A 19,579-nucleotide genomic window follows, 5' to 3' on the forward strand; every position below is an offset into this window, starting at 1 on the left:
AATGGGGAAATATGCTCAGTATCTATGTAGATATATGGGGAGGGATTGTATCCCCTGAACGGTTTGGTTATTGGGGTCTATTAACACTGAAGTGTCATTTTCTCCAGTTTCCAAATTCCTTTCTATTATGAGAGCTATGTTAGAAATAAAGAGGCACAGTTAAGAACGTCCACCCATCATTTCTAATTCCTTTGGTAAGGCATGACAACACCTCTACCTTTCCACTTTCTCTTCATTCCCAGAATCTATTGGGATTCTGGTCACTTAAACTTCCTAAGCCTCATTTTGCTAGCAGAAGAATAACAATGCCAGACATTTCCAGAGTGCACCAAGGCTTAACAGTAACATGATATACTTAATACATCTGTACTGTTTAAAAACCACGACAGGTTCTTTAAGTAACTGACTGCCTTTGTGGGGAAGCAGCTGAAGATTGTTCCTGCAGCCAAGTTCACTCTTCTGATGGTAACCCAGAGTCATAACCAACAGTGAACAAATCCTGCTCAGCACCTGGCACCCACTGCAACTGAGCCCTAAAATGCCCCATTGTGTAGATCACATCCCCCTCTCACCTGGCACTTGACAGTCCCATGAAAGGCAACTGACACTGCTTAGGGGGAGTGTTCAGGGCTCCCATCTGTCCCTTAGTCTTTGCCAAGGTGTCATCCAAAGATTTCCACAGCAGGAAGCCTTTGCCAGCTCCTCCACTTCTGGCTAACTGGCTGATGCTGCACCAGATGCCTTCCCTTCCATCAAGCATGGATAGGTGACTCCTCAGGAACCGGCTTGAGAGGAGCGCAGCTGTCTCAGTGTGCTAAAATAGGCACTTTAATTTGTTCTCCCCACTTTGACCAGTGAAATAACACAGGCATCTGCTCTCTTTCATTTGCTGCCAAGCAGCCCCAGGGTTTCAGGCGACAGCATTTGGTGATGGCACTTGTAAGAATGCTGAACACTTGTCCAGCTGGTATCTGCACACTTACTAACCACTCCAGTGGGGGGAACAGCAGCACTGCATCCCGTATGCTCTCAGGTCTGCACCTCATGTCTTACAGCAGAGAGAACTGGTGGCTCAAGCCTGCACACAGCATTCAGAGCAATTTTGCTAGCAAAGTCCTTTAGCAGCTGAGTTGCTATTCAATACCTGGGAGAGAGGCTTTGCTACCACTCAGTTCAGCATTAAAAATCTTATCTTCTTTCCTCAAAGCCTGTGGAAAGGCAGTGTTCTACATAGCCTGCTGTGGTGGGTCCTTAGGACTCGACTTAAAGAGTGTCCTTTAGCCAGAGACATGACATCTTCAAAGGGGGACCACAGACTGGCTGCTACAGAGCTAAGCTTAAAGAGCCCTGGTGCAGTTTGAACCTTGTGGGGATCCTCCTTCTTGTTTTGAGGGAACAGCATTAAGAGGTGTCCTCACGCGGCCAGAGACAGCCACTAGTTTAATGGCAAAGGCAAATATCCTTCTGCCTTAGTCTCAAAACCAACCTCCTTTCCCCCTCTGGCAGCAGCAGCCCCTCAGCAGTGACAGCCATAATGACACAAAAACCCTTATCACCTCCTCTTTCCCCATGGTGTTATCCTGATATGAAAAGGGGAAATTGAGGCAGAAAGCAAGGTGGCAACATGTCCATGGCTGCTCAGGGCATTGCAGACAGTCAGGAGGCTACATGAACTGCTGGTCTGGGGGCAGCATCTGTTTGCCTGCCACAGGCTCAGGAAACCAAGCTCTGCAGATAGGGGGATGCTTCTTTCAGGTATCTGCATGAGGTCTGAAGAATACCAGGATGACCAAACCCTGATCTGCAGCAGGGCTAAGGACCCTGTCAGTGCCTGCCTTTCCCACAGGCAGTCAGCAGGAACAAAAGTGTTCCCCACTGCCTCAGAAGCCCCTTCTCCCAGGCAGGCAGAAGAAGGGGAGATCTCTTCCCTGCTCCCCAGCCTGGCCTGCTTCTCACCACAGCACAACTGACCCCAATTCAAGCTGCTGACATTTATTTTCAGGGTGTTTCAGAGCTTCGTTATTTGTGAATGCCTTTTTGTGTAGCGCCATTGGCACTAGCACAGCCTGTTCCCAGCCTGTTCCAGCAGCTCCCCAATGACTGAGGTGACAGGCTCCAAACAGGGCATGGGCTCTGAGCAGGTCCTCAATGGGGTCACTCAGAGACAGCAAGCATCCTGCTGGATCTTCCTCCCTTTTCCAGCTTTGCCTCCCTGTACACAAACTTCAGTTTCTGCTCTCCAAGAGCTCAGTGCAGAACTGCTTGGTTATAAAATACACATATACATTTGAAATCCCCAGCAGCAGGCTGGGTATTGACAAACTGCATGACACTCGGAGGAAGGCAGCAGAAATGGCTTCTGGGCCTGATTTGTGAGGATCGGATTAAAACAGACTAAACATCTATATCCCAACTAAGCAGTGGGACTGCCAGGCTCCGGGCAGGGATGTGATGGCTGCACACATCAGGGAGATAAATGCTACAAGGAACAATCCACAATATCTGCAGTTACTGTGAGAATCCTATATTTAAGAAAAGGAGGCTCCTCCAGTGAGGTTGCTGCATAAACTGGCAGCCAAGGACCAGTACCTGAAATGCTCACTACCCTCTCCACATCCCACCTGTAGATACTGCCAGGCTCAAATTAGGGAAGAGACCAAGGTACATCCTCAATCAATTTCTCAGCACAGAGAGCAGATAGTAAAATGGTGGGTTAGAAAAACAAGAATAACTAAAAAACCCCAGCATTACCAGGATAGGTGTGTGTCCACTTTGATCAACAGCCTGCCTCCAATTCCAGCCAAAGATGCTCAGGGAAAAATGCAGCAAGAGGGCAAATGCCACAATCCCAAAGGCACCTCCAGTTCTTCCAGCTTCTGAATCTGTAGCTCAGGTGCTTCTGTTCCAGAAGAAATTAATGACAAAGAGAACCCCAGGTGGGAGATCAGAGCAAAGTCTCCTGAGAGCTGAAAACCTGCAAAAGTGTGCCAGGTGAGTGGTGATGCTTGGGAAGAATACTGATCTCTGTGTAAAAGCAATTTTCAAAGGAAAACAGGTGTGACCTGTGTGACAAGCCTTAGTGGGCATCTCAATCTCTACAACATGGCCAGTGTACAACATTTTTCTTAAAGACATTTCACATTTGAAATTATATCAAAGCTTTAGGCAACATGCTTTTCCTGTCCCATATAATTTGGAGAATTCTGTCTTGGTAAGCATGGGAACTCTGGCACTTGAGCCACTTTGCACAGTAACTCCTTTCTGCAGGGTCTCATCCAGGGGTGGCTCCAGCAAGCAGAATCTGCATTTTGACAGGGTTGTTCTGCTCCTGCAGACCAGCATTCACCTAATCCAGCTCTGCTGCCTTTTTGTCAAACCCTTGCTGTATCAGCAGGCACAGCACTGCTGCCAGACCTCTATTTACAAGTCACACCTTCATCACTGCCAGAAGGGGAATTACTTTTTTCCAACAACAAGAAACACCATTTACTGAGTACTGAATACAGTTATCAGTTAGCTAGCCTTGGCTGCTCAGGAATAAAGACAAGGAGCTTTCACACACACAAGTAGGAGGTCCAGTCCTCACTATGATGTTGAAAGGGTACAAAGCTAAAAAGCATCCTCAGAAACATCCACAATCAGCTGAGATTGTTCTTGCTGTGAAAGGCTAAATTTCCCTATTTATGATATTCAGCATGAATGTCTTATTTTTCTATAAAGTGTGACATTTGAATTTCTCTGTTATAGTTTTAGAAGTAGCCTCCCGTGTCAGTCAATGGAAAACTATTAAAAAATAACTGCTTTAAATTCAGGCAAAAATAATACAGTCCAAAGCCCAAGAAAACAGTCTATATCATTGCTATGACAAAAATTAGACTTGTGTAGCAAAATACTCCATGTTTTTAATTTTCCCATGACAGTGTAAAATAATTTATGCAGTTGTCCTACTGGACATGGGACGTGGCTGATGTGACACAGAAGAACCCAAAAGCAGCCCACAGCTTAATGTTCCAAAGCAGCCTAAATCTAAAGAAGAAACTGCTACCTCCATTATCCTCAAATAACTGAGGAAGAAGAGCAGTCAAGCAGTACTGGACAGGCTGCAAAGTTTTCTTTTCCCACTCTGACATCTCCAGCTGCACAGTCAGAAGTGGGAAAGGAAAGATCACAAGGAACTGGGTTAGTCATGGCCACGTTGCTGTTTGGCTGTCACTCTCCATGGGATGACTTTTCAGTGCATTAGAGGCATTTCTGAATTAAAGCTGGAGTTTTAACACCAAAGACTTCTACACATTCCCTTTCTTGGTGAAAAAATCCTTGTCCATAATGCCAAGGGAAAGAAATCTCGTGTTCTTTCTCCAGGTACTTCCTTTTTCTCCTGGCATTTCCTTGTTACTTCAGTTGTTTTTTGTTGTTATTCACTTTCTTTAGCACTGAACTTGTCCGCCCTGCACTTGGACTGGACTGAGCAGACCCATCCTGCAGCCAATCACAGTGAGTAACTCAACTCAAACAGTAAATGGTTAAACCCACATTAGAGGTCAGGAATGAATAAATACTGCCCTGCCTGAATAAATACTAAAGAACACAAGCAAACCACAGACATGATGAAGTGCAGGAAATCTCCAGCATGTAACAGAGTGGCCAGCACACAAAATCACAATACCTAATTCAAATGCTTACACATTGACAGTTGAAAATAACTATATCATTGCACTTTATTATTTAGAGTTCTTGGGTGCTCTAGTAAGACAATTAATTTAATCAGATCACTTCTTATTGGTAAAGCTCAGGCTCTGGACCAAGACAATGACGATGACAGCCTTCATGACAGGAGAGCAGAAGTGCTTTATACCCTCCTCCATAAAACACCTCAGAGGGCACAGACACAAGTCCTTCATCCAAGACACAAGTTACAGGCTAGAGTTGATCATCCCATGAAGTGAGATGAGCAAATCATCCTCAGCAAAATCAGATCTCCTGACTGCAGGAAAGGATTTGGAAGGAAGCTTTGTCCCTGCAGCTAAATGGCACATCTGAGATCATTCAGCCTGAGCAGAATGAGCAGTTGCACTCTCCCATGATGCCAGTTCAGTCAGGCTCTTCTCAGGTGAAAACCTGGGTTAATTTCAGGGGTCAACACCTGAGCTTGGGGCAGCAAACACTGCACAAGACAGCTTACACACACAGTCTCCTGTGGCAGAGGAAATGTATTTCTTTTACCTGAACAGAAGGATTAAACCCCCACTATGGCCAGCAGATTTCATAGTCCTTCATACATGGGATGGGATGGACTGAGAAGGAGTAAGGGCTGAGGATGGGCTGGACTGAGTAAGGAACAGTCAGCCGGGACTGTTTGATTTTGGATCTTTTCCTAGCAATTTCCTAGACACCAGTTGCTACACCCCAAAGCTCTAGGTCTTTGTCCTGTCCCTGGTGGAGCAATGGGATTGAGTAAGCAATGAGGACCAAGCAGTGGAGGATTCTGCTGAGCCTCAACACTTGTTTCTACAAATGGACCCATCACATGCCTCTGCACCATAAAGCTCCCTTGTCAGTCACACCAAACCTCCCAGGAGGAGAAGCAGTCAGGCTGTGAACTACTGTTCAGCTTTCCCTCTCCCCATAAGTGCCTGCACACCTGCAGGAATGAGGGATGGACACACTTAACCTTCCCAGAACCAGGCAGCAAAAATGGGATCTTTCCAATAAGGATGAGTCACTTCCAACTGGGTTATTAAGTTATTACATTGTATTATTATATTAACGTCATTGCCATTTTCAGGAGAAGATAAACCTAATTTTAATCTGCTCTTAATTGAAAGCTTATCAAGAGACTGGCTCCATCGCTACACAGTCAGACAGCTTTTTTTTTTTCTTCTGCTTCCCTTCCCCCTCTCCATAGGCTGCTCTCTATGCTGATGAAAAGAAACATCTCTATTCATTAGAGAAAAATCAGCTTGGAGTCGATCAGGCCTGTTAACCTACAGCCTGAGCTGTTATCACAGAGCAGACCTTTCCTCACAACAAAAAAACTGTTGGGGGCTGCAGTTTGGCACCCTGTTGCAGGGGATTTGCTGCTGATTTTTATGTTGAGGTACTTGACAGTTTCCCTTAGAGGACGTGAGAATATTAAAGATATTTGAGCAGCTCTGGAAGAGGGTTAAGTATATAATGCAAGTTGACTGCGCAGATTTTAATTACAGATTCCCCCAAAAATCCATAGAAACTCTGATTAAACTCCTAATTACTTTTAAAGAAGTGAATAAGCGGTCAATAAGATGAACAGCAGCCTCTCTTCTTCTTTCTTTTTCTTTCTTCTTCTTCTGAGCAAGCTCTAGCAACTGCAGATGTATTATCACAGGCAAGTTAACAGAAGACCAAGGGGGAGACATTTCTGTAAAGGCTCCTTTGAAAGAACTTTTTGCGACATCTTCAATACTAAGGCTGGCCCCGAAATCAATCAGGTCACAGAAATTTACACAGGCAAAGGATATGCCTGTTGCCACCAGCTGTGACTTCATGGTGCAGGATTACATTGGCTTTTCCAGCAGAGCTTTGCCTCCCCACACAAGCAGTGCTGGCCTTCAGGGAGCTGTGGTGGGGTTTCCCACCTTGTCCAGGCTAGGGAGGTGATGTTCACAGAGTTGTGGACCCTGTCCCAGGGGTCAGGGTTTTACAAACAGCCTTCCCAAACATGTCACACAACCACTCTGAGCAGCTTCACTGATCCCCTCTCTGTCAGGCCATGGAGCTGGCAGCACATCTTCCCTGAGAGCAGCCACCCAAGGTCATGACTCAGTCACCACTACTAACTCCACAGCTGAAGATGTGGTGCCTCTGTTCTAAGCAGAGCACCAGCTCCTGGCACACAGAAATGCCTTTATTCCAAGGGGATTTCTCATTGGGTGGGAAGAAACTTCTCAGCCCTAGACCTGTGGGCATGTTTCAGCCCCTCCACCCAGGCCCAGCTCTGCAAAGTGGATGCACCTGATAGCCACACTCATTCTAAAAACAAAAACTGTTTCCCAGCAAGACATTTTAGTGCCTCCTCAGAACCTGCTCAAATCTGCCGGACTTGCAAAGAAACTTCTTCCTTCTGAGCTTAGCTGAGACCCACAGTAAACTACAATCCATGTTCCTCAGCCCCACGAGAATCATTCCTCTCTTTTATGGCATTTTCTGGCTCTCACTTAGCCAGAGCTTTGCTCCAGCTGTGCCAGAGCAGAACAAGCCCTGCTCACTTTCTCTGGGCACAACAGGGCTAAAAACAGTAAAAAAGAAATATCTCCCCTAAAATAATTCAAATTCTGAAGGTGGGACTCAGTCTGAGATGGTGTACAGCAGCAAGACATGCTGTGCAAGCAGTGACTGTCCCCAAGGCACAGCCATGCTTCATCTTACTGTCTTCTCTCTAAGCCATTATTGTTTATTTTGCTGTCTCCAATGGCCATAACTTTAACCCTGCAAATAACTTTCATTTTCCCATCACAGGAAGGAGATGAGAGTGCTTCTAGGGGAACAGCATCTGCGTGTGAAGACTCTCATTCTCTATTTGTATCACCACACTCTGCCTCTCACATGATTTTTTTTACATTTACCCTACAGGGAGGACTCACAGTTACCAAAATCCCCTCTTATACCACTGCCAGATATTTTGTACTGCTGAGGAGCAGTAACCACCCATCTCCTCATCCCTGCCCATAGTGCAAATGCATTTTAAATTCCATGATGTGGCTGGAACCGCCCTCACTATATCTGACTGCTCAGGTCCCACACTTTCATATTTCACAAGCCTTTCAGACTAGTCCCCAGATATGGAGAGACCATAACCAGAGGATGTAGATTCCCTCTGGTAGATTTGTTGGTTCAAAACTACTAAAGCCATATTTTGCTCTGGGTACAGCACCTGGGAGAGCAGGGCTCAGTGCTGGCTTGGAGCTCTCACGGCTTTTGCCACAGAATTATTTTGACAGAAGAAACTTGACCAAAATAGCAAGACTATAGGGAGGGCATGGAAATTCATAGACTGATTTGGGTTTTTTGGAAGAGAGCTTCAGTGGAGCCTTCAAGGGGAGAAAAATATCCTAATAGAACATTTGCATTAGAAAAAGAAGGAGATTCTGAGGTGCATTGGAGAGTTCAGTCAATCCCCAAGCCTCGATCCAGATGGATTGGGAGGAAACAGAAAGAAGCTTGGGAATGGAAGGAGGGAAGGAGCTTGCTCTGCAACCAAAGCTCTGCACTAAGGCATATGTGGCTTCCAGTGACAGTGTGAGAATTTACAGTATAATAAAGATATATATGGCCATTTGGAACAAGCTATTTCTAACATAAAATGACTCTGTATATTGATTGCCCCAGGAATTTGTACAGAACACTATTTCCAGACATATAACTGAGCATATTATTGCTGTCGGCACTATATACAGCCACGAACAGGGACGGGACACTCTGAATCAGTGTCGTGAGCTGTTTATTTCAAACATCAGTCTCAGTACATTGTTAGGACAATGGAGACAGGATATGTTTACAGCTCGCTGATTCCAATGGAATGCCAAGGAAATGTCATGTTACAGCGTAGCATAAAGCCATCTCAGTCCAAGTTTCAGCCAATCACACATAGAGCAAAAACATATTGACAATAATTCTATCCAATCATATGAAACACACGTAATGGTAGTTAACACAATAGAGACTTATTTTCTAACACAATGGCTCGTTTATGAAAGACAAAGCACAGAGACTCATTCATGCTAACCTTCTAAAGATATACATTAAATAAACTTGTTGCAACCTAAAAGGGCAAATCACCGAGGCTTATTGTTCTATCTCTCATGTTTGCTCTACAGCTTAGAAAACTTTCTGCTGCATCAGCAGTGTTCACAAATCTGCTGTCTGAGGCCTGTCTTTTTTACCATTTTCTCAAAACCCTCTAATTTTATGGATCCCAACAATTCCTCCTCTCTGTTGACTCAAAAAGAAACCTTCATACTCATGTTGTTTACTACTTGCGTTTCATAGCCCTACTATAAAATTTCTGCTTACTATCTGCTGAAGGCCTATACTTGCTGATCTTAAGCATTGCTATGTTACAGCACAGCAACTAATGCTGTGAAGGCTCAGTGAGTGAAAGAGATATGAATCACGTCTGACAATAATTACAAGTCATTGTTCAAAAAACTCTCATCAATTCCAGGGTCTTAATTCAAAATTTTCCTCCATTTCTACACCTTCGTCTACCATTTCTGTGAGATTTCGAACACTCTCTGTGCTTCTACTTCTAATTCTCTCTCTTGTATGACAAAAACTTCTCAGACCGTTTTGTTCATCATTCACTGCACACACTGAAGTATGCAGGATATTACTATCAATATCAATACCAGAACACCCAATACATAAAGACTTATCTTGCAAAGCTGCCTTAGCCAAGGTGCAAAGCTCCATTTTTGAAACAAATCATACAGCCAGGACTCACCATCTTCTTTAATTTGAGCTGTCAAATCTTTCAGTTTTTGTATGCTTTTGTGCATGGATTCAGAATGATCGGACAAATTCATACAACACAATTCTTCAAATTCCTCACAACCATGACCTTGTGCCAGTAAAAGAAAATCAATTGCTGCTCTGTTTTGAAGAGTAGCATGTCTAACACTATCAACATCGGTTAGCATATCACTAATTGCAGAGGAGGTGGCATTAGCTTGTTTGCTCAGCCAGCATCCAACTCAATCTAATTGTTTCAATGCTACTGCTGAAGCCAATTGGGGTAAAAAAATATACCTGCTGAAACCCTTCTTGCAGCTTTCCAAGGCCTGAAATCACTCTGACAGTTCTCCTCATAATGAAGAACAGCTCTCGTTCTCCGTTGTTTCTTTTTCATGACCACTTTGGCAGTGGGTGCAATTATAATAGGCATCCCAATGCTACAAGGGCCACTTTCAAGGTGTGCTGGAATGCCTTGCCAAGCTCTGTCTACATATGAACCAATACCCCTTCAGCAATTGCCATGCATATTGGTCAGCCTGAGAAAGCACATCTCAACTGTTCAAAAAATTACACCAAAAACTCAAATTTCTGTATGCAAAATAATGAGGAGGAGCATTGTACTTTGGAGGATCACCTTTTCGCCAAGCACTAGCTATGAAGGTAAAGCAAAAATTCATTGTTAAAGAGCCAAGGATTTCTAATTCTTGGGGTTCAGATGCTGCCTTGGGAAGATTTTTGGACCAAACATTCCAATTCAATGAGGGATCGTTTCCATTGTCAATTTCACTTGGCTTAACATTGGATTCTTTTTTGACTAAAGGCAACTCTTTTACTGGCACACCAACCAGACAGGTTGAAAAAGGTTTTTCTGGTTCCAAATTAGACAAACATATAGTATCTGAGCCAGCTCCCTTGGCTAAGGTCACCTAAACATAGGTTTTTGTTGTTCCACAGGCGAATCTGCACAACAAAAAACAATTAAAATCCACCACTACCAACATACAACTTGCATTAGCTCCATCTTTTTCATGAGCTAAGTTTTGGCAGAATCCTTACATATATATCAATTTTTAAATTTTGTTCTCCACAAAAACAAAAACCTAAACTTTTGCCAAAAATCAGCTCTGTTAAACAAACATTCAGCATACAATTGACATACTCATAAATAACATTAACACAAAATCAGAGTTTGCAGGTTATACCGATGCACAAAGAACATCAGGCACAAGGAACGTCAGGCGTGACCTGGGATCCCTCTGTTCGGCTCACGCCTGCGTACTTGATTCCTCGGTTCTGGATTCATCAACACGTTCTGGGGTGCGATATGGTTTGACGATTTTGGCAGAGACCCACTTAATTCCAGCACCTGTAGAGACAGGAGCATTCCTCTGCCCCAAGTTATTGATCAAATAGGAAGTTCAATTTGTCCACATTCACGGTTTCTAATTTAAACAGGAGGATTATCTTTCAGTTTTGCCTGTGTGTTATTTGAAAAGTGCCTAAAGATTGGTAAATCAACTTCTGCAACCAAACTGTTTAGAAAATTAAAAACATACAAAATTTCCTTTTGGGAAGGGAAAGAGAATCTTGCGATTTCAATGGGGACCAATAGAGGAATCTTTGGTGCATGTCCCTGCCCTTGATGGCATGTCATGCCTTTTGATGGCTTTGACTTTGGGAAAGATTTTTTTCTTTTTGTGTTTTTGTTTTAATGTTTCCATGCCATGTCCCTGATATCTTCCCCTCCAAGTTTTGTCTTCCTCCTTGACTTTTTCCCCTGCTTTTGCAACATCTGTGAGCTTAGTTTTGGCATGTCTTTTGTGTTTTGCACTGCAGCTGATATAATCCTGGTCCATTTTCTTGTAATGATGGAATTTTCAAAATTTTCTTTTTTTCTCCTCCAATTGCAATTCCTTTGATGCATCTCCATTCCAGCGTGTTTGTACGTCTTTCTTTTCTGTTTTGGCCTTCAGTGGAGATCAATTTTGGCAAGCTTTGCTGCATGTGCCTGCCCTTGATGGCATATGGCCTGCCTGCATTTTGATGGCTTTGACTTTGGGAAAGATTTTTTTTTTTTAGTATCCATGTCATGTCCCTCATATCTTCCCCCCTAAGAGGTGTATTCCTCCTTGACTTTTCCCCCTGCTTTTGCAACATCAGTGAGCTTAGTTTTGGCATGTTTTGGTCCTTTGCAATGCAGCTCATTTCCTCACAGCCTATTTTTTGAAGACACTAAAAGTCCCCATTTTCTGGTTTTTTGACATTTTTTGAATTGCATTTCTCTTTTGCCTGTGTTTTATGTGAAAAGTGCCTTAAGATAGTGGATCAGGTTCTGCACCCGAATTGTTTAGAAAATTAAAAACATAGAAAGACTTTTTCAGCCTTATCTGTGGTGTGACCTCAACTCTCTTTCTCTGTTTATTTAAAATGTGTTTTAATGTTTGATGTGCTCTTTTAATAATTGCTTGGCTTGTTGGAGAGTGAGGAATACTAAAGATGTGACGAACACTATTCGTTTTGAAATGTGGCCAATTTTTGAGATATATATGCGGGACTATTGTTAGTTTTTACTTCTTGGGGTACACTTAATGAAGCAAAAGCTTGCAGAAAATGATGACAAGCTTGATTGCTTGTTTCACCTGTATGAAGAGAAGTAAAAATTGCACTAGAGAACTTGTCTACTGAGATATAAATATTTTTAAATTTACTAATGGAAGGATATTTAGTGAGGTATATTTGCTACAACTGCAGACTTTGCAAACTTCATGGGTGGACAGCTCCTGTAGAAACAGGAGGTTGCACAAGCTGACAGTCCGTGCAAGTACTGATGATAGCTTTAGCTTGACAGCATTTTGGTGGAAAAAAGCATGACTCAATTTTGTTTGTTCAAAAATGTTTGGCAAGGTGTTTGAAATAACTATTGTCAGTTTGTCTGCTCTCGCGTTTCTTTCTACTAAAAATCTAGGAAGCGAAGAATGAGCTCTGATGTGAGAAACAAAATATGGATTAGTTTTATATTGCAAAGTTGTAAAAAGACATGAAAGCTAATGATATAAAGTTTTATTACTAACATCTTTTAAAATTTACTCTTCTAATTTCTTAACCACATTAGTAACATGAGCAGAATCTGTGATTAAATTAAAAGGTTGAGGGAAAAGCTGAAAAGCTTGAACTACAGCAGCAAGCTCAACAATTTGAGGAGATTTTTCTACTACTTGAATGTTGGACTCTTAAGCATTAGTTTTTTGATTCAACTAAGTTACAACTGATTTATGACTTTTGCCAGAGCTATTAGTGAAGAGGGTCACTGCATTTAAAGGTTCTTCACTTAATTTAGGTTTTTCTCTGAAACTCAATTTTGCTTGCAATAGTTTGTGAGCTGGGAAGTGAACAGAACAAACAGTTGGGAAACTCAAGAATGCATATTGAAAATCATTAGAATTTTGCATTGCCTAATTGAGGTAATCTTTTTTTAATGGTAAATAGATAACTGAAAATTCTTGGCTTGCTAAAGTTAGCAATTTGGTTCTGGCCTTAATTACAATGTGTGCAACTATTTCTAAAACTGTGAAAATAGTCTTTGGAAACTTGTAGGGAGGAAAAATCTACTCTATTATTAACAAAGGATCTGGCTCTGAAGGATCTCACTGAAAAATGAGACTACAAAGTTGCATTTTCTCTCTTAAACCTGCAAAAAAGAAAGGCGTGTCTGGAACACAGCGATGAGCTTCTTTTCTATGGAGAGCTTTTGTGACCTTGTCAAGGGCTGCACGAGCTTCAGGGGTTAAAGGTTTTGGTGAAGTGATGTCGCAGCTTCTTCTCAGCAAATCAAAGAGTGGACTTAATTCATCATTGGTGATTCTTAACACTGGTCTGACTTAATTGATTTCTCTTAAAAGTTGTTGCAATTCTTGCAGGTTGTTGATACTGATTTGGATTTGTATCTTTTGTGGTGTTATTGTTGTCTCAGTCATCTTCTATCTCAGGTACTTTTAGGGTGTAACTTGAATTTTTGTTGCAGAGATTTCAAGTCTAGCTTTTTGGATTTCAGCGACAACACAAGCACGGGTTTTTTCTATCTCTTCTTGAGTTGAAGCTGTGATGAGCAAATTATCTATGTAGTGTAAAATCATGGATCTTGGAAATTTCTGGCGAGCAGGAGACAAAGCTTGGGTGACGAAATATTGACAAATTATAGGCAAATTCTTTGTCTTTTGTGGCAATGATTTCTACTGGTATTTTTGGATGGGTTCACTTCGATTGATGATGGGAACTGAAAAGGCAAATTTTGGAGCATCATGGGGATGAAGTGGAATATGGAAAAAACAGTCTTTTAAATCAATTACGACGAGAGGCTAATGTTTTGGGATCATTGATAAAGAGGGAAGTCTAGGTTGAAGAGGTCTCATGTCTTCAATCACTTCATTGATCTTCTTCAGGTCATGTAGCAACTTCTAGGAGTCTGATGTCTTCTTGTGGATGACGAAGACTGGAGAATTCTAGGGACTGTTTGTGGCAGCATTGTGACTTTGCTGTAATTGTTCTTTTACTAATTTATTAAGAATGTTTAATTTTTTCTCTGTCAAAGGCTATTGATCGATCTATACAGGATGATCAGTTTTCTAAGTCAGCTTTAAAGTTGCAGGTTTTTGATGTGGTTTTCATTACAGGCTTACTTCTAGTTTTGCTCTCTATTGGGACAGAACGTCTCTCTTTTAGATGGTGAGAGGCTTCTGAACAACAAAAGGATGCACTGTTGCAGTCTTTCTCTTAGGACCTGTAATGTTAATCATGGATGCACTTTGCAAACACACAGTAGTACTTCTAATCTCTGAAACAGAACTTGAAGGAGGTACTAAATCTCAATCATTGGGCTAGAACATGTGAGAAATTACAGAAACATCTGCGCTAGTATCTGGCATACCTGGAACATAAATTGCTTTACTACAGTGAGTCATGCTACAAGTCAGTTGTGGTCGGTCACGGTCTAAACATTGTACTCAAAAGACTTCTGGACTTGAGGTATTAGAAGACACATACACAAATGAGTTCTTAGAAAAGTTGCTTTGCTTGGGTGTATTCATAGGTGACAGAAATGCAACAGCAGTAGGTGTTTTTGGTGGAATTACTATAGGAACATTAAGTGCAAGAGCTAAAATCATCAACTCTTCATTAGAGTTTACTGAAACAACAGTAGGAAGAATTGAGAGTCGGGGAAATTTGTTGTTTGCTTTGCTTAGAATTAAAAAATCTTGTCTTTGTTGACAAGGATTGACAACTGTAGTAGGAATATTTACTTAAATTATTTAAAAGATGAATTAGTTTTGGGGAGGCTAATTTGAACTTTGTACTTGAGAGTATTGAGCTGGATCTATTTGAGGGTTGGTTGATTGAGGGACAAATGGCTGGTGTACTAACATCATTAGATTGGGTACTTGATTATTGGGGTACTACTACTTGTGTTTGAGCACGGTGGTACGCACTGTTTTTGAACTTTAATGACAGAGGCTTGCTATCAATGTCAAATTGAGAGCGACAATGTTTAGCAAGATGTCTTTCTTTTCAGCATTGAGGGCAGATAGAAAATTGATTTGGTGGAAATGCTGTCACATGGCAATCTTTTTTAAGGTGACTTGGTTTACTACAAGCAAAGCAGCAAGGCCTTTTATTACAGTCTAACTGCACAGTGTTAACAGAATTTTCTTAATTTTTTTCTCGTTTTTCTAAAAGCTTTTCAATTTTATCTATTTGTTGTGTCAAATTATCTTTTAATGTCTTTCTTAAAGCATTGACTTGTAAATTTGCAAGATTTTGTGAACTTATGAGTCTGCTGCAAGCTGTTAGCATTTGTGTGACAGTTGGAGGCTGATCTGGCAAAGTTAAAATAATTTTTCTACATTTATCATTGGCATTTACAAAAGCAAGGTTTTGAACAATATAGGAACGGGCTTGTTCATTTGGACATTGCTTTTCAACTGCTTGAGTTAATCTATCTAAAAAAGAACTATAGGATTCTGCTTCACTTTGTTTAATCAGCAGATAAGAATTTACATGTGCGCTAGCTGGCTCTACTGAAAACAAGGCCTTCCTAGCAGCATCTTTAATGTTTGCTAATACAGGCTGAGGCAAGTCTACGGCTTGATTTTCTGCTCTATGGTAAGGTGGCTCACCTGCTAATTGAACAACATCTAAATCTGCATAATCAGTATCTGCGTATTTTTCAACTAACTTATTAAGAAGTTTTTTCTATTATAATTCTTACAGTAGGTACTGTAAGAATTGGTTAAAATCAGAGAAGCTACATTTCTACAGTCAGCAGGGACTAAATCATAAGAATTAAAAGTACTTTTCAGCACATTGTTAAAATAGCGAGAAGAGAATCTACTTTCTTTCAAATCTTGATGTAATTCTTTTATGTCATGGTGAGTGAGTCTTTCGTATTGTGGGTTACGATCATTACGACCATATCTTACAGGTAATGCAAGGAGTTGTTTCTTTGAGTCTAAATATTTTTCTTAATGTAAGACCACTTAGGCAACTTTAATGGGAAGGCAGAACTGTAGCCGACAGTTTCACTGACAGCAGCTGTTCTGGGAACTTTGCTAATGTCTGAATTCTTGGCAGGGACATTGCTGTAGCAACAAAGTTTCTTGGGAACTCTGCTAATATGGACAGAAGAACGCGCTCTTGAATTCTTGTCAAAGACACCTAAACAAGACGCTTCTCTTGGAGCCCTGCTATGAGGGACAGAGGAGGGCTCAGCCAAACACCACGCTTCTTCTGAAGCTCTGCGAAGAGGGGCTGGGCAAAGGGCGTGTCCTTTGGACTGTGGAGGAAAGCTAAGATTCGAACTCTTCTGGTAAAGCGACTTTGGGTTTGTACTTTTGAGAATGTCTAGAGAACAATGGCATGATTCACAAAGTCTCTTTGCTTGTGAAGATTCAGCTGGAGAACAGCTAACATCAGACTGAGAATTTAACACTATCTTTTCTCTCAACAGCAAAAGAAATAGATTTCGAATTCTTCAAAATCTCAGCTTGTTTCTCTCCAGAAACTCTTCAAAAATCTCTTGTTATTTCTTCAAGTTTCTGCTTGGGCAGAGTCTTCTTAGTTTGGCTAAATTCTTGACTGCTGCTTGCTGCATTTGTCTTCTCTCTTTCCTTGTCTTGTGAACGAATCTTACTCACTGCTATTTCACCTTGTACATCAAAAGGCTGGCAAACAACTGAAAAACTTGGCAAAGGCTTATTTGAACAATTTATCAAAAAAGAACTCTTCAAATCACAAAGCACCCTACTCGCTTGAACTGAATCTGAGGGGTTGCTTTCTTGAAAAGGGAAAATAGTGACAGGAGCAACTTCTACAGCTTTCTGACTAGACACAGCAGACTTTAAACTAGTTTCAGCTGCTCTTGCTTTTACAATTTCAGAACACACAATTCTTTTATCACAAAACTTCTGGAATTGCTTGAGGTCCCCAGCCATGGATGTCCAGCTAGATCCCACAGGCACTTCAGGGGTGAGAGAGAACAGCCAAAGCTCAGCCTCTGCCTCACTTCCCATGAGCCCAAGGCCAGTGCTCTGAGACAGGTGCCCCTCAGTACTGAGAGTTACTCACTCATTCCCAGCTGGATGGAAATGCTTGAATGGCACAGTTGACAGTTCCAGGTCCCAGCTCCTCATCACGAGAGACCCCATAACATACTGGTGTTCAAAGCAAAATGATGTTGCAGATTTCCTTGTCTCACAAGCATTTCCCAGGAAATGACTTTAAAGCATTTCCCAGGAAATGTGATGGACACAACAGCTGGCAATTTCCTTTCAAGGCAAACAGGAAGGAAGAGAGTCTGAAAATGAGGGACAGTATAGAGAAATATCTTTTGGCCTACCAGCAGATATGCAAAAAGTAGGGCTATCCCAGAAATTGGGAATTCTGCAGTTTAGCAGCTACTGCAACTGTGTTTAGCATATTGTCAGATTTGCCTCAACTCCCAGAACAGGTGAACATGCAACACAATCTTCAGCATTCTCCTCCCTATCTCCTTGCCTTTCACGCTCCATCACAATGTAATGTATTGGCAACACCAAGTCCAGATAGATCCCCTAGGCAGGGCCTGCATAATTTCCATTATTGTTAAGGGTCCAGACTGTCATAGCAGTTACATGCAAAGACCCAAAGGACTGCCCAGACAGGTGACAGGGTCTTGACTCATGATTTCAGCTCATCAGCAAGTTGCTCTAATAATGCAAATAAACTTTCATGTGTGTTAGGCTATGAAAGGCTGGTAAAACTGGGTTTACATTCTCCAGCACAAAACTGTGCCATTGCACTGCTGCAGGGGACTGTGAAGGCTGAATATTCTTGTACTCCTGCTGCCACCTAAAGGAAATGCCTCAAAAATGCTCAGAAATATCCTAGGAAAAACATTTTCTGAAATATGCTGAAATAATGCAGGCTAGAGTGGGCTTTTAGCTGAAGAAGGATCCATTTGGGAAAAGGACTATTATAAGAAGGATATTTTTGTATCATGGAATCAGCTACAGCGTACCAGCAGATTTTTAACAGCCATGATGGCAAGTGGATGGGGTCAAGGAACTTGTGCTGTCCACTGAGGACCCCAGCTGTGACCATGCCAATGGCCATGGTCTAAGACCACAGTTGAGAGGTTTGTATATGGAAGCAATATCTCTCATTACATGAGCTGACCTAAAAAGAAAACCAAATCAGCTTTAGGATCATAAAAAATCATCTTCAAATAATTTAGGGCTAAACAAAACCACCACCAGTTCTTGTTGAATGGGTCCTTCTGAAACAGTTTTCTTAAAGGCACTTGATTCCTCTGTTTGAATTCTTCCCATTATCCAGGCAAGACACCAGATCCTTTGGTGCCTTTGAAGAGAGGGTGAACTGGTCAGGTCAGCTTTAGAAATCTGACACCATGTCCTCTTTGTGCCAGGTGCTCCTGACATTGGCTGCCTATGTAACTCACTTGGATTAACCCATTCCTTTTGGATTTGTTTGCTAGAATTGGGTATGCTCCAATGGATTGGAGGTAGCCGGGCAAAGGTGAGATAGCTAAAAGGAAATGTTCCCATATTGTGCACAAAATAGCAATAACTTTGTTCAAGCTTCTATGCTGACTAAATTCTCAACACCAGAAATTGTGTACAATCAGCACTAGTGAGCTCAGGGAAGTACTAAACTGCCTTGCAAACTGGAAGCCAAATGGAAGTATTATTTAAATGCTCAAAAAGTACAATTTGCTGGTGCAGATCAACAAATAGCTTTATTAAATAGAGGGAACATTACTACATGAGTTATGAAACTGGCTTTACAGCTTTAACTGTGGACTTCACATTTTAATAACCTTCGGTTTAAGGGGTTAATGGAGCCTCTTTAGTTTTCCCCATGTATGGGCACAAGGGCACACATCAAAAACATGCATCTGGTATTTGGAGTGCTTGAGTACAGTGATTTCATTGTCATGTATCAGAGGGTAGGAGCACTCCTCATGAACAGGATGTAATCTCCCACCCAGGACATGGCAAAACCTCTCCCATCCAAGATGATTAAGTAGATGCTTCCAGGTATCTCCATATGAAATGACATGTTTGTCAAGATCAAGCAGCAGTGCATAAGCTTCAGTGCAAGCACACTCCGATGAATCATTCCATGACATGAATATCTGGCAAACTTATTACCTTCCCTACGTATTTACTTTTTGGGATGAGTGAACACTGTGTTGTCCTTATTTCACAGTGAGTTAAGCTGAAATGCATATGCATCAAGCAATTTGCCCCAAACGATCACATTGCGATGCGTCATTTGATGAGAACTGCTGTTTCCTGGTGTTACTCAGGAAGCCATTTGACTCCCAGCCTGTGACTAATGTCTTGCCTGAGCAGTCTTGTCAGGAGATGTGACTTCTACATATGCTCTCCTTCTCCACGTGTTCCACAGAAACTGGATCTACCCACTTTGGCCTAATACTTTCCCCATTTATCCTCACTAGGGAAATTTAGCTTCTCTTTAAAGTGGAGGAAGAAGCTATCCAGGGCACCAGGCATAGATGGATATGACCTTTTAATTA

This window comes from Melospiza melodia, chromosome 8 (assembly GCF_035770615.1).
Source record: "Melospiza melodia melodia isolate bMelMel2 chromosome 8, bMelMel2.pri, whole genome shotgun sequence".
Classification (NCBI taxonomy): domain Eukaryota; kingdom Metazoa; phylum Chordata; class Aves; order Passeriformes; family Passerellidae; genus Melospiza; species Melospiza melodia.